Raw genomic sequence first — 14,679 nt, 5'->3', positions numbered from 1 at the left:
AAGTTTTTGGACATTTCCTTTTCCAGGACTTAATGACAAAGTGAAAGTCGCTCAGTCATGTCCAACTCTTTGGGACGCCATGGACCACACAGTCCATGGAATTCTCCAGGCCAGAATACTGGAGTGGGTAGCCTATCCCTTCTCCAGTGGATCTTCCAGACCCAGGGACTGAACCAGGGTCTCCTGCATTGCAGGCGGATTCTTTACCAACTGAGCTATGAGGGAAGCCACTTGATGACAAATCTGAAGCAAAAACATGGCACCCTTCCATCTGAATCTTTCATATGGTTAGACATCTGCAATATCTCTCCATTTTCTTCACCCAAACAGCCTCAATTTTTCCTAAAATGTTAAAATATTCCATAACAGCATGTGGAAAAGCCTGAACAAACATTTTAGTCTACCCAATATTGCATTCAGGATCACTTTCACAATTAAGAAAAAGTACAATGAAGGAGGGAATGGCAAACCACTCCAGTATTCTGGCTGTGAGAACATCATAGACTGTAGAAAAATGCAAAAGTACTCCAGATAACATTAAATCCTAATTTCCATGTAAATTCCCCTCCATCCTTTATTTTTCTAAAAACCCAGAAACTTCAAAAAATGAACATTCTGGAGATGGGATAATCATGAATAAAGCAGTGCAAGGACTCGTAGACATGTTGAGTATGCTGGGATTCAGGATTCCACTTTTTCAGAGTAAACTTTTCCTATCTAATTCAGGAAACCATTTGTTCATTCACCTAACTGAAGTGTGAACACCCTTAAGGAGGGTCAAATCAGTAAAAGTGATAAAGATGCAATTTGATTTGTGGTGAGAAGAATTCAGTAAATTCTAATCCACATCAGCTACTGTAAAAAATTCCAGTTAGTCAGTGGAAATACACGTACACACACACACACACACACACACACACACACACACACACACACGGGGCTTCCCTGGTGGCTCAGGCAGTAAAGAGCCTGCCTGCTAATACAGGAGACCTGGGTTCAATCCCTCGGTTGGGAAGATCCGCTAGAGAAGGGAATGGTAACCCACTTCTTCTTGCCTGGAGAATTCCACAGATAGAGGAACCTGGTGGGCTACAGTCCATGAGGTCTCAAAGAGTCAGACACAACTGAGCAACTAACACGTTCACTTTTCTTGTGTGTATATGTGTGTGTGTGTGTGTGTGTGTGTGTATGTGTGTGTGTGTATTTGTGTGTATGTGTGTGTATATGTGTGTGTATATGTGTGTGTATGTGTGTGTACATGTGTGTATGTGTGTGTATGTGTGTATATGTGTGTGTATGTGTGTGTGTGTATATATATGTTTATGTGTGTATATATGTGTGTGTGTATGTGTGTGTATGTGTGTGTGTGTGTATCAGGCCACGTTAAGTCACTTCAGCAGTGTTCGACTCTGTGTGACGATATGAACTGTAACCTGCCAGGCTCCTCTGTCCACGGGGATTGTTCAGGCAGGAATACTGGAGTGGGTTGCCATGCCCTCCTCCAGATACGTGTATATATTTATACATACGTTTATGTATACATATATATATATGCAATAAAAAGAGGAACATCATATCTGTGAGGGTAACACAGCTAAAATTACTCAAATTTTGAAGGAATTTTATATTAAATAAGAATTAGAAGTCTGTATTGCCCTAGTCATAAAATAGCTGATGACTCTAGTTCTCAAGGGACTTGACATCTTCTAACCTTACCATGCTCATATTATAGTTGATCCAATTTTTCTTCTCAAAATCCATCAGCGAAGCAAGAATATTAGAAAACTAATGCCTTGTGAATGTTTATTATGTAAAGGCAGTTTATTTAAATTATCACAATCTTTATAGTACCCTGTGAGATTGGTATGAGCTCCAATTTTTATATGCAAACAAGCTCAAAAAAGTTCAGTGACTTATCAGTTTCAAATAAAGACATTATGGCTTACTGTATGTGTCTAACACTGCTCATCCCAACATCTTCCTTTTTATGACTTCACTTTTTCAATATCAAGGTCACTAGTATCATTTATATACTATTCCATAAATAAACCACTAAATAATGACTTTCTACTCAATTATTTGTCTCTGAGATGTCTAAAGTTTTAATATTTAAATCATTCTTATAAACAATTGCTAAGGAAATATTTGTCATTTTTTGAGCCAAGCAGTAGGTTAAAATATATTTTATTACATTTTAAGTATTTTATTATATTGTCATGTTATCTTTAATCACGTTTTTTACCACCACTGTACCATACAAGTAAATGTGTTTATTGAATCAAGAAGGGGCTTCCCAGGTGTCACTAGGGGTAAAGAACCCTCCCGCCAATACAGGAGACATAAGAGACACAGGTTTGATTCCTGGGTCGAGAAGATCCCCTGAAGGAGGGCATGGCAACCCGCTATACTGTTCTTGCCTAGAGAATCTCATGGATAGAGAAACCTGGCGGGTACAGGGTCATGAAGAGTCAGATCAGGGAAAATAATATTGTCATTTAACATTTCCTAATTGCTGAAAGTCATACCACATTTAATTTTGCATTCAATATAAGAGAATAAGACTGGTAGAAAAAGATTTATAGGCTACCTCATAGTACAATGACTGATATCAAAGATAACACCAAAAATATTATATTAAGAAGACGATGAAAATTAATGCTTTCAGCAACTCCCTGAAGTAGATATCAATAATGCTGTTATAAGGGCTGAAAAACTTGTAGACTCATCAAAGAAGCATAATTAAAGATGATAAAGCTGAGATTTGCAGGTTTATCTTTAATATACCCTTCCACCTTTAAATTATGAGCTCCTTGAAGAGACCATAATTTACACTGTATTTTTTGCCCAATAATCAACACAATTCATAAAAGTAATGATAATTTGCTGAATTTATCTTTTCACTCGTAGCATTATTTTCATAGAATTGATGGTATTACAATGATACAACATAAAACTAGATACAAAAAATCATAAAAATGATAGTGTAGCTATCCATTAGACTATTCAGTTTATTTTATAATTTACTGATATTTATTCAAGGAGCAGTGAATGTAACAGAGCTCATATTTTCAAGGACCTCACAGTCTAATGGAGAATAGATAATAAATCCAGTATCACATAGCACATACAATAATAGAGGACCACAGAGGAACAGAAGACATACAACGGGAGGCCAGGGGAGACCTTATAGAGGAGGTTGTCCTGAAAGTGAAGTGTAAATGAAAGCAGTTCAGTCTGTCTAGGGAAAGCAATGTGTTTCAGAAAAAAGAAGCAATGTGTACAAAGGCAGATTCGAGAACAACGGAGTATGTTTAAATATCTTCCTACAAAAACCAGGGACCAGAGAGGGTTTAAGAGATTATGCCACACTGTGAATATGGTGGGCTGCCTCTAAGATAACCCTGCTGGTGTTAATGCCTTTTCAACTCCCCACTCTTTACTGTGGTTGGAGCTTCCCAGGGGGCGTTAATGGTAAAGAACTGCCTGCCAATGCAGGAGACATTGGTTTGATCTCTGGGTCAGGAAGATCCCTGGAGGAGGAAACAGCAACCTACTCCATTATTCTTGCCTGGGAGATTCCACGGACAGAGGAGGCTGGCAGGCTACAGTCCATGGGGTCACACAGCCGAACATGACTGAGCATACTCACACACACACACACACACACACACACACACACACATCCTTATTATGCTCAGACCTAGTGACTGTTTTCTAACAAGTAGAATGGCAGTGATAGCATGTCATTCCTGAGGTTGGGCTTCAAACATTCCCTAACTTCCACCTTGCTTCTCCTTTCTCATTCTTTCTCAGAGCCTTAATTCTCGGGGGGAAAGCTGCCACGTTGTGAGTAACCTTAACAAGGCCAAAACGGCAAGCAACTAAGGGAATCTACTCAAGAGCTGCTGAGGATCTGAGCTCTGCCGAAACCCCCAAACCAGTCAGACTTTAAGATGATTCCAGGCCAAGGAAACCGGAATGCAATTTTGTCTGCCAGAGGCACCAGCTGAACCGTGACTGCATTCTTGACACAGAAGCTGGGAGCAGGTCTGCGGCTTTAATCTGCTACATGTTGGTGTAATATGCCATGCAGTAATAGATAACTATTGCGATTTAGATAGGGGCAGGTGATAATGACCCCATAGAGATCGTACTGGGGACACTGAAATTAAACTCAAAAGCAGCAGGATACAATAAAGATTTCAGAAAGAGTGGCTGGATGAGTCAATTTGTATTGAACAAACATTACTTAAATGTTAATGAGTATGAATAGAGGATATTCGCGCAGGGGTGTCAGATGGAAGAGCCTAATGAAAGAAGAACTGGTCTCAGCCAAGAGCAAAGAAGTTGAAGAGGAGGGCGCGGTGCTCAGCAATTCACAGGATGAAGACGCAGCACAACTTCGTAATCATCAGTTCAGGGGAGAAAAGCAAGGACGAAGAGTCTATGACGATGTCAAGGTTTCCAACGGAAATGATTGGCGTGAGGTCGGGGCCACCATCAGTCCTGAGAAAGACCACCAAGAAGAGTACGCTTGGGTTGGATGGGGAAGGACAGAGGCAAAGAGTGAGTTCCACTGTAGACCAGTCAGACTGGCACCCTGGAGTCGAATCGTGAGTAAATGAAAGAATCTGAGGGACCAAAGAGAGGCGAGCATCACCGAGAACACTAATGTCTACAGGGTGGGAAGAAGACAAGGGTGAAGCAAAAGGATGGAGGGCGTGTGTGAAGGGAGCAAAAGGGCTCAGAGAGCCCGGTGTCCTAGACATCAGGAAGGGAAGAAAGCTGGAGAAGACGGGAAGAAAGTGCCAAACGCAGCAGTGAGAATAGCTGCACGATGCCTGGAAGACGGATGCAGAACACCAGGAGCATCTGGCCACCAAAGCCAGAGCATCTGATGGGCACGTTTTCACAACAGTGACAGCTATGCTTCCCACTGCTGTTCTGTCTTCCTGGTCCAGACCCAGTGCTTTGAGAGCTCATTAACACATGTGCCCCTTTGTGGACTAAGATGTGTGCTACCAGAAGGCTGTGTGCCATTAGTACAAGGACTGTATTCTAAATGTTATTCTCTTTATATCAGTGAGAAGAAACAGCCCTGTCACCAAGGCTTTCCCAAGCAGGTTGTCAATGAAATCTGATATTAGTGCTGGGTTGTAAGGTTGAGAGGAGGGACAGAAACTTCACTCTGGGAAAACTAGGGACTAACATTGCTATGACCTACTCGGTGATGAAAACACTCAGAATAGCAGAACACACCAATGTGGATCTTATTAATGCCTCTCTCAGACATTTTCCCTACACCATTCTTCTAATTTATTAATAAAATAGAATACCTTCCCACTTGTTAATTAGAAAAATGCAATGAAAGGCATGCTGGTGCCTATTAGTGAAAAGTGAAAAACATTGAGAGTGTTAGTCACTCTGTCATGCTCGACTCTTTGCGACCCTGTGAACTGTAGCCCAGCAGGCTCCTCTAGTCCCGGAATTCTCCGGGCAAGAATACTAGAGTGGGTTGCCATTCCCTTCTCCAGGGAATCATCCCTTTTCAGGGATCGAACTGAGGTCTCCTGCGTTGCAGGCAGATTACCATCAGCCAAGCAAAAATTCTACTTGCAACGTAGACCACCGTTTTTCAAAGCAAGATAATTTCCTCCTCCCATTTAGTGATACCAAGGTAAGGATAATAATGTTCCCTTTAGGCCTTTCTATTCTCTGTGTTGCCTGTTTTGTCTCTCCAGTTTTGTGAAATACTAAGGCATAGGAAAAGTTTGACAACTCACTCATGTGACCCAAGTAACAAGTTGCTATGTTTACCCTGGAGGTTGGAATAGGAGTTAAGACAGATGCCGGAACATATGGGCCTCAAGGCATGACCACCCTTGGGGTAGCATTTCATGGGTATTTGGTGTACCAACTGGCAAGTTAGATAGTTTTCCGTTTACATTTATCCCGGGAGCATGAGTGCTTCAAAATCCATGAGGGGCTACAGTTGCCAAGTCCTGTGGTTCAGAGCCATAAGCTGTGCTCTGATCGTGGAGCTCATTGTGTTCCTACTTAATAAAAGGGAAAAACATTCCACTTTCCAGCAGGGAAGAAGCATATGATCAATGTGTTTTCCCTTGCAACTGAAGGCAAGATCTTTTACTTCTGCGATACCATATGGATCCAGATCTAATTTTAAGTAAAACCCTGTGAGTGAACAGTCCTAAAGTGAGAATTCTGAAACACATGCTCATTCCTCAAACGTTCTACAAAAGGAGGGTTATGATGGAAGTGAATGAAAAGTTTCATATATATATAAGTCACTATTCCTGTATTTTATACTGGTGAAAGATGTTCAGGTTTTTATTCCTCTTTATTAAGTAAAACATATGCAACTTGAGGAGGGAGGATTGTGTACAATATGCAGGCAATTTTACATCCTCTGACATGCTGCTGTTTCCAGCTACTATTACCCAGCTAGGAAAATTATTTGTCCCATCCGCCCAGGACTTTGAAGATAAATGAGCAAGAGACTTGCTAGATATCCATGGCTATCCTTAGCTAAAGTCTTTATCTCTCAAGAGAGAGCTTGGGTTTTGTTTTGGTTTGGTTTGGTTTGGTTTTTGTTTTTTTTTTTTTTGGTTTGTTTTTAATATATTCTGATATCTTGGTCAAGACTTTTTTCTTTTTATACCATTTTGTTTTTACATTACAATTTTTTAAATGAAACTTAAATTTATATTTTAATTGTAAATTCATGTAGACTTTATACATATATATTTAAATATTTATTTAGGCTGTACTGAGTTTTTTTTTTAATTAATTACTGAGTTTTATTGACAATTTAAACCTTATAGAGCTTTTTCTATAATGTCCTGAGTCTTAATTGTGGCATACAGGATCTAGGTCTCTGACCAAGGATCAAATTCAGGTCCCCTGCATTGGGAGCTCAGAGATTTTAGCCACTGAACCACCAGAGAAGTCCCATATATTTTTTAATGAATACTAGTAAACAAAACAAGCAATGCAAAACTTTTCACTTATAATTAAAGTTCTATCTACACAGATGAGATTAGATCATTTTTAATAAAAAATGTAATTTTTTGAGAAGAGTTGGGTTCACAGCAATGCAGGAGACTTGGTTCAATCCCTGGGTCAGGGAGATCCCCTGGAGGAAGGCATGGCAACCCACTCCAGCATTCTTGCCTGAAAAATCCCATGGACAGAGGAGCCTGGCGGGCTGCAGTCTGTGGGGTCCCAGAGTAAGACGTGCCTGACTGCCGACACACACATAGGACACAGGAGAAGGTGGGCAGCTGGCCGGCTGGGTGGGTGCAGCTGCTTGGTGCAGAACTTCTGTGCTGTGAGGGAGGGTCATTTTCTTCCTGTGGCTTAAGACAGGCAAATATGGGGCAGTAAACATCTTTAGTGGAAAGATTTTATGCTCAAGGCATGAAGAACATAAAAACCAGTGGCTCCACGTTAGGTGAGGGTGGGAGAGATCACTTGTGAGGTAAACTTGATGTAAACAAATTCCCTTTAAAAAAATGACATTCAGTAACAGAAAAAATGGAGTTGGGTATTTCTATATCCCCTGTCCAAACACCATCTTAATCTTACCTTTTCAATTTTGACTTTTTTGACCTTTTCAAAAGTCAGAATTTTTGTGAAGCTTCTTATTTATTATTGCTCCTTTTAAATCTGTTTTAATAATTGGTCATTCTCATTGCTACTTAACTTTTTTGATAGGTGGCAATAAATGCACAAGTATTTTCAATGAAATTGCAATTCATATTTATATAGCAAGTTAAATTAAACCTTGATCTAGTCAAACAAATTTATCCTGTCAAATCTAGTCACTAAATTACTTGAAATAAATATAGTATCCTCAAAGTTGTGAGAAGTATATATACAACATATCTGAAGTGGTTGTGTCACATAATAGTGTGTTACTGGAAATGATTATGTAATCTATGATTTTGTTCCAACGTAGAAGTGCTAAAATTTAGGTAAAAAGAGAATGTCCCTATGGACGGCATTTGCCTGTTGGAGTCCATTTTAAATAGTTTACTGACCCATTAAACACTGCTAATGGCTGAATTTAGTGATGTAAAATTCTGTTTAGTGAGATTTACTGAGCTTTTTGTTATAGGTAATTCAGTACTGGAAATATTATTTTATAACATTAAACCTTGTTGATGGAGAGAAAGTTCTTTATTAGTTAGGAGTTTTACACATTGTAGTGAGGAAACACACACTATAATTCAGATCATACCTTTTTAAAATTTCCTCTGTTTTCAAGCTGAAACATAAATGACATTCTTTGCATAAATGTTGACATCACATCTATCTTTAAAAGGGTACTTTGGGAAACAGATCATGTTTAATATATGTATATAAATTAATGCAGGAGAACCATATACATTAATAATCATACTTTATCACAAATACACTTGTGCATATCTTTATTAAAGTATTTCTTATAAAGAAGATATATGTGTGCTCAGACTCTCTGTGGCCCCATGGACTGTAGCCTGGCAGGCTCCTCTGTCCGTGAGATTTTTCAGGCAAGAATACTGGAATGGGGTGCCATTTCCTACTCCAGAGGATCCTTCCAACCCAGGGATCAAATCCACATCTCTTGCGTCTCCTGAATTGGCAGGTGGATTCTTTACCACTAGTGCACCTGAAAAGCCCATAAAGATATAGCGTGTGCTATGCACTACGGAGCTTCCCAGGAGGCGCTAGTGGTAAAGAGGCTGCCTACCAAAGCAGGAGATTTAAGAGAGAGATGCAGGTTCGATCCCTGGGCCAGAAAAATTCCCTGGAGGAAGGCATGGCAACCCACTCCAGTTTTCTTGCCTAGAAATCCTGTGGACAGATTTGACCACAGGAGTCCAGTGGTCAATGGTCCAAAAGGTCGCAAACAGTCAAGATATGACTGAAGTGACTTAGCAGGCACGAGCATGTGCTATTAGAAATGTCAACGTATACATTCATTTTCTCTTACTATATGTATACCCTGGCATTCACCCACGTGGTTATAAGTGTTGTTGAATACAGACACTTACCTTAAGTTTAGGAAAGGAGTGAAGTTGTAGGTTACTGCTCCTAAGTGTTTTACATGTGACACTTGAGTCCCACCAGAGTCTTTGATCTATTGCCTCTATAGTGCAAAATATGACATAGTAAATATTCAACTGCCTAAGATGAGGTAAATGTCTATCCACTTAGCAAGGTCACTAATTCACTAACTCAAGCAAGTACATTTTATTCTAGATTACCCTGTATAGACACGTTTCACATTTATTAAACTAGAGTTTAGACCACAGATGTTCTTTGCAGACTACCATTTTATAACTCAGAATCACTCCATGTAACTCTAGTTTTGTGAAGCAAGATTAGACTTGGCAACTAGCGAGAACACAGATTTCGAATGCCATGTGCACTGTGCGGTTAAATTATTGCACATGCCTTTGGGCCAGGTGGCACGATCCACATGCTTTGTCCTTTGGCCCCTGTGTACTTCTTCCTCTTGTTAGCACTATGCAGAAATGCCCTATTCAACCTTTAACCTAAACATCAAGAGCTTTGAGGAATGGAATTATGATTGCAGATTGACAGAAATGTTTTGTTAAATATATTTGGCAACACTTCAGAAAATTTATACAGAAATTTGTACTTGAATTTGTGCACATTTCTGAGTTTTTCTTTCCAGAATTGCTCCAATCAAATCATGTTTATTAAGCAAACAGTACCCCCTCAGGATGATAGTATAGACTTTAAAGGACTCTTATTATTTAAGTCCACTTCTTTGATGAGATTCTAACTGATCTGCAAACAAAAGTAAAACACATGGCAATAAGTGTTACTGAAAGCAGTACATAGATGAGTTCTAGCCTGTGCCACAACATTATTGGTGGTGGAAATTTTAGAGAAACATAAGAACAATGAAAGAGGGAGATGAGAAATGTATATGGATTGAGAAATTATAGAATAGAAGTTAAATACATGGACTTGGATCATAAAGTCTGGGCTATAATTCTAGCTAAAATACTTAACAAGATATGTGACCTTGAACAAGTTAATTAAAATGGCTAAATCTCAGTAGATTTTCATCTCAAAAAAATGGAAAAGTAAAATTACTAACTCATAGGGTTTTGATAAAGTTAAATGAGGTAACAGTAATTAACAATTACAAAACATCACTTCCAATCACTCTTCAAAATATTTACATTTATTAGCTCATTGAATCTTCCCAACAATCCTATCAGATAGATACTATCATTCCATCCCTTACTAAATAAACAACAGAGATACAGAAAGTATAAATAACTAGCCTAAGGACACAGCTATTAAAGGAGGAGCTGAAATTCTGACTCCAGAGTTTGCACCCTTGGTAAGGCTTTAACATTTATAACCGCTTATTTAGTCTATGAGATCTGATGTGTGCACAAAATTGTAACCATACCTTAAACCAATTTTTTTCAAAAGCTAGTCATTTTTCTTGTAGATTTCTGCCCACATAAATGATATTTTTGAGAAATTAGGTTGCAGATGATACCCATCACAATCACAAAGAAGTCAACCATATTGGTAATCCATGACAAAGTCTATAATGATTTGATTGCTTTGCTGCTTCAATTTGAGTGTATGTATAGGTATATGGATGATAACCAACCAAAGAAAATCATTCATGAGTCTTATATTTAAGCAGTTGTCTACTCACAATGAAGTAACATTTTGTTGAAACATTGCAAGAGTAGAAAATAAATTGCAGAGTCACAATTGATAGATTCAAAAGGGCATATTCCTATATGGGTTGTTGTTTAGTCACTCAGTCATGTCTGACTCTTTTGTGACCCCATGGACTGTAGCCTGCCAGGCTCCTTTGTCCATAGGATTTCCTAGGCAAGAATACTGGAGTGGATTGCCATTTCCATATATGGGTTGAGTTCGTTCTTAAAAACATGGTAATCAACAACATTTGCTTGTCAGCAAAGTACAGGAGGAAACTGACTAAGAGTTTTAATATTCTCTATACTTGTTATTCATACTATCCCTGACAAAACTACTTTTCTCTCCATTTCCTAACACAGAAAAAGGGAAAATGTTCTACTGCCTTTGTATTTTAAGTAGTTTGCTACTTAACATCTTTATTTCAAGAGAGGGGAAATAATGATTGATTATGCCAATCATGTAAGTCTATTTACTTAAGTGAGAAATATAAAGTTGCCTCAGTCTTCTTATTTACTTCTTGTTTACTCTGGAAATTGAGTAGCATTATATTGAGGAAGCATGCACTTATATATAATTTTCTACATGACAGATTACTTACAGATGCATCACAACTTCTGAAGGACCGGTTTATTTCTAACATAAACTGTAACAGCTAAACTGCTCAGAAATGCAGATATCACTCTGAAAAAGTCAGATCTCAGCCTCAATCATAGTAAATTGGATTCTCTGAAGAATGTAAAAAATCTATAATTTTTGGAATACTAACTGGATATTCATAGAGAAGACTTGGAGCAATATGAAACACCACGATAATAGAATTGCTGTCTCAAGAAATCTGAAATTAATAGCACAGAGAAGTGGCTTTAAAAATGTATTATTAGTAGAGAAGCGCCACTTCTCAAATGCTTTTTTTTCAGTTACTCTTGCATTATAGAGAAATAGAGACTTAATAATGTATAGCTTAATAATGCCTTGTAATTGGACATTTTCACATTTACCAACATCAGAGTTGCAAAGTCCAGAATATTATCCCTGAAGGAGGTATCAAATGATCTTTAAATACACAAACATCTCAAAGTGTAATGTATTTTACTCCAAAGGTAAATACAAAGGTATTGAGAGCACCCCCAAGGGGGCACCACGTGAATGTGAAACTGAAGACCTCCCCACCCACAAGGTCATCAAGACGTGGTGACTCTTCCCCAGCTTCACTCGCATGTAGGGAGAAAGCACCTGTGTATGGCCAAAAGAAAGAGATGACAGCACGCAATCCTCCAGTTAATTTCGGAAGCTGTTTCTGTTCCCACCTTCCATCACATCCATTGCTATTTGTGAAATGGGTTCTGAGTGATAATAGCAAGTCTAGTTGACATCATCATAGGTGGCAGCCTCAGATGTGACAAATACCATCAAATAGCAAAAGAACACATGTGGGGAGTGCTCAGCAAAGACTCTGTAGGACAGATTTTATAGCAGCTTTGACAACTGGAAATTAAATCTTTCTCAACATGTTGATGGAACTAGTACTTCCTTTTTACAGGTTGGATCACGATAATTACCAAGTAAAAACTCAAGTAGTTGAAACTTCCATAGCAATCCAATGGTTAAGACTTCCCTTCCCAATGCAGCGGGAGTGGATTTAATTCCTGGTTGGAGAACTAGAATCCCACAATAGTTCATGGCCAAAAAAACAAAAGCATAAAACAGAAGCAAAATTATAACAAATTTAATAAACATTTTTTAAATGGTCTACATCTTAAAAAAATTTTAAAAGCCAAGTAGCAAGCTCAATTAACCATTTCTTGAGTATGCAAATTGAACGTGTAGACATGTATATTTAAATCTTGATTTCGAGCATTGCTCATACACATGAAAGAAATTTCAAGATAAAATCAGTATTTATCATATTTAGGAAGAATTTTTTCCAGACCCATATCTGAATAACATTGTTTAAACAGGAGTCCCAGCCCCCAGGCCATGGACAAATACCGGGCCACACAGCAGGAGGTGAGTGACCAGCGACTGCGGGAAGCTTCATCTGTATTTACAGGCACTCCCCATCACTCTCCCATCACCCCCAGAGGGAACCTTCTAGATCCAGAAAAACAAGCTCAGGGCTGCCACTGATCCTGCATTGTGGTAAGCTATATAATTATTTGGTGAGTTGTAATGATAACAGAAACAAAGTACACAATAAATTTAATGCACTTGAATCATCCTAAAACCAACTCCCCCAGCCTCGGTCCATGAAATAATTGTCTTTCAAGAAACCCGAACCTGGTGCCCAAAAGTTTGGAGGTCACCATTTTAAACAATTGTTTAAACTCTACATTGCAAACAGATTGCAATGAATGCACTCAATTGGCTATGAATCATGAAATACTAGTTATAATCATTTCTATATCCTACTTAGTTTATGCACTTTGTAAGGACCATAAATGCACCGTGGGGTGTTCATTCTATATCGAGTAAGAATATGTAATTACTCTTCTATAATTTTGACTTACATGTGAAGTGTTTACATTACATATAAAGTAACATAAAGTGCATTTTAAATTTTTTCACCTGAGTATAAATTTGAGAAAAAAATAATCACTCATATGTAATTTGCATCTCACTTTTTATTTGCTCTTAGGTAAAGTAAATAAATAAAATATAGTAGTGTGTGTGTGTGTGTGTGTGTGTGTGTGTGCTCAGTCGTGTCTAAGACTCTTTGCAACCCACAGCCCGCCAGGCTCCTCTGTCTGTGGAATTTTCCAGGCCAGAATACTGGAGTGGGGTGTCATTTCCTTCTCCAGGTGATCTTCCTGACCTAAGGATCAAACCCATATCTCTTGCGTCTCCTGCATTGGTAGGAGAATCTTTACCACTGTACCACCTGAGAAATCTGTAACAGTCTACAAATGTGCAAATAAATCCTCAACTATTTTGGAAAAAAAATAAAGAATGCTAATCAATATGAGCAAAACATCAATATGAGCAAATCAAATAGAAAAAGCCACCACAAGTTACAGAAGTAAGAACGTTTATGTACAAGGACCAGAGACTGAAGGAAATTTAAGTGGGGTCATGACTGGGAGAGCTGCCAAGTGAAAACCTGTGGAGCCCCTGGATCACCTGGAGAGTGGCCTGGCGGCCCGGGACATAACACAGCCCTGGGCTCTCACAGCCCCTGGGTTAGTGGATAATCTCCTCTGCAAACACCTCGGGTCTGAGCACCAACGCGCTTTCTGTTTGACTTACTGATAAAGAGACAGATTATTAACAAGAGCACAGATTTTAGCGGTTCTATAAAAGGAGAGGAATTAAATTAAGGTGAAGATAAGCAGGTTGGGCCCGAAATAGGTTCCCCCGCCCCCACCAGGTATTTGAAGTGAGTGGAAAAGTCCTCTTCTCACAGTGACGACCTGACCTACTTCCTCACTCATCGCAGCTGTCTGGGCGTCATTCACAGGAGTGCTCAGATCAGAGCTGGGGCTGAATCACCATTCCAGGGATGCAATTTCCAGGAGATTTGTCTCTTTTTCTGAAGCTTACCTCTCTGGACATTGTAATAGACAATAATTTGCAGTTTTCTAAAGGGTGCTTATGGGTGACTGTTTCATGTCATTATTCAAGACAGACATTTCTGTCAGTGTGTTTCATCAATTACAGAACACATTCGAGGTTTTCACCATTCAAGTTAAAACAACAGGAGATCAAAATCATCATAAGCATCTGCTTTTTTTCCTCTAGTGATCAATACTTGTCTCTGTTTAATCGCTAAGTAGTGTCCATCTCTTTTGCGACCCCATGGACTATAGCCTGCCCGGCTCCTTTCTCCATAGGGTTTATTGGAGTGGGTTGCCATTCCTTTCTCCTGGGGATCTTCCCGACCCAGGAATCAAACTTGTATCTCCTGCAGTGCAGTCATATTCTTTACCACTGAGCTACCTGGGAAGACCAGTGATCAAT

The sequence above is a fragment of the Cervus elaphus genome, chromosome 27 (assembly GCF_910594005.1).
Source record: "Cervus elaphus chromosome 27, mCerEla1.1, whole genome shotgun sequence".
Taxonomy (NCBI): Eukaryota; Metazoa; Chordata; class Mammalia; order Artiodactyla; family Cervidae; genus Cervus; species Cervus elaphus.
Note: the sequence above shows the minus strand (reverse complement) of the source record.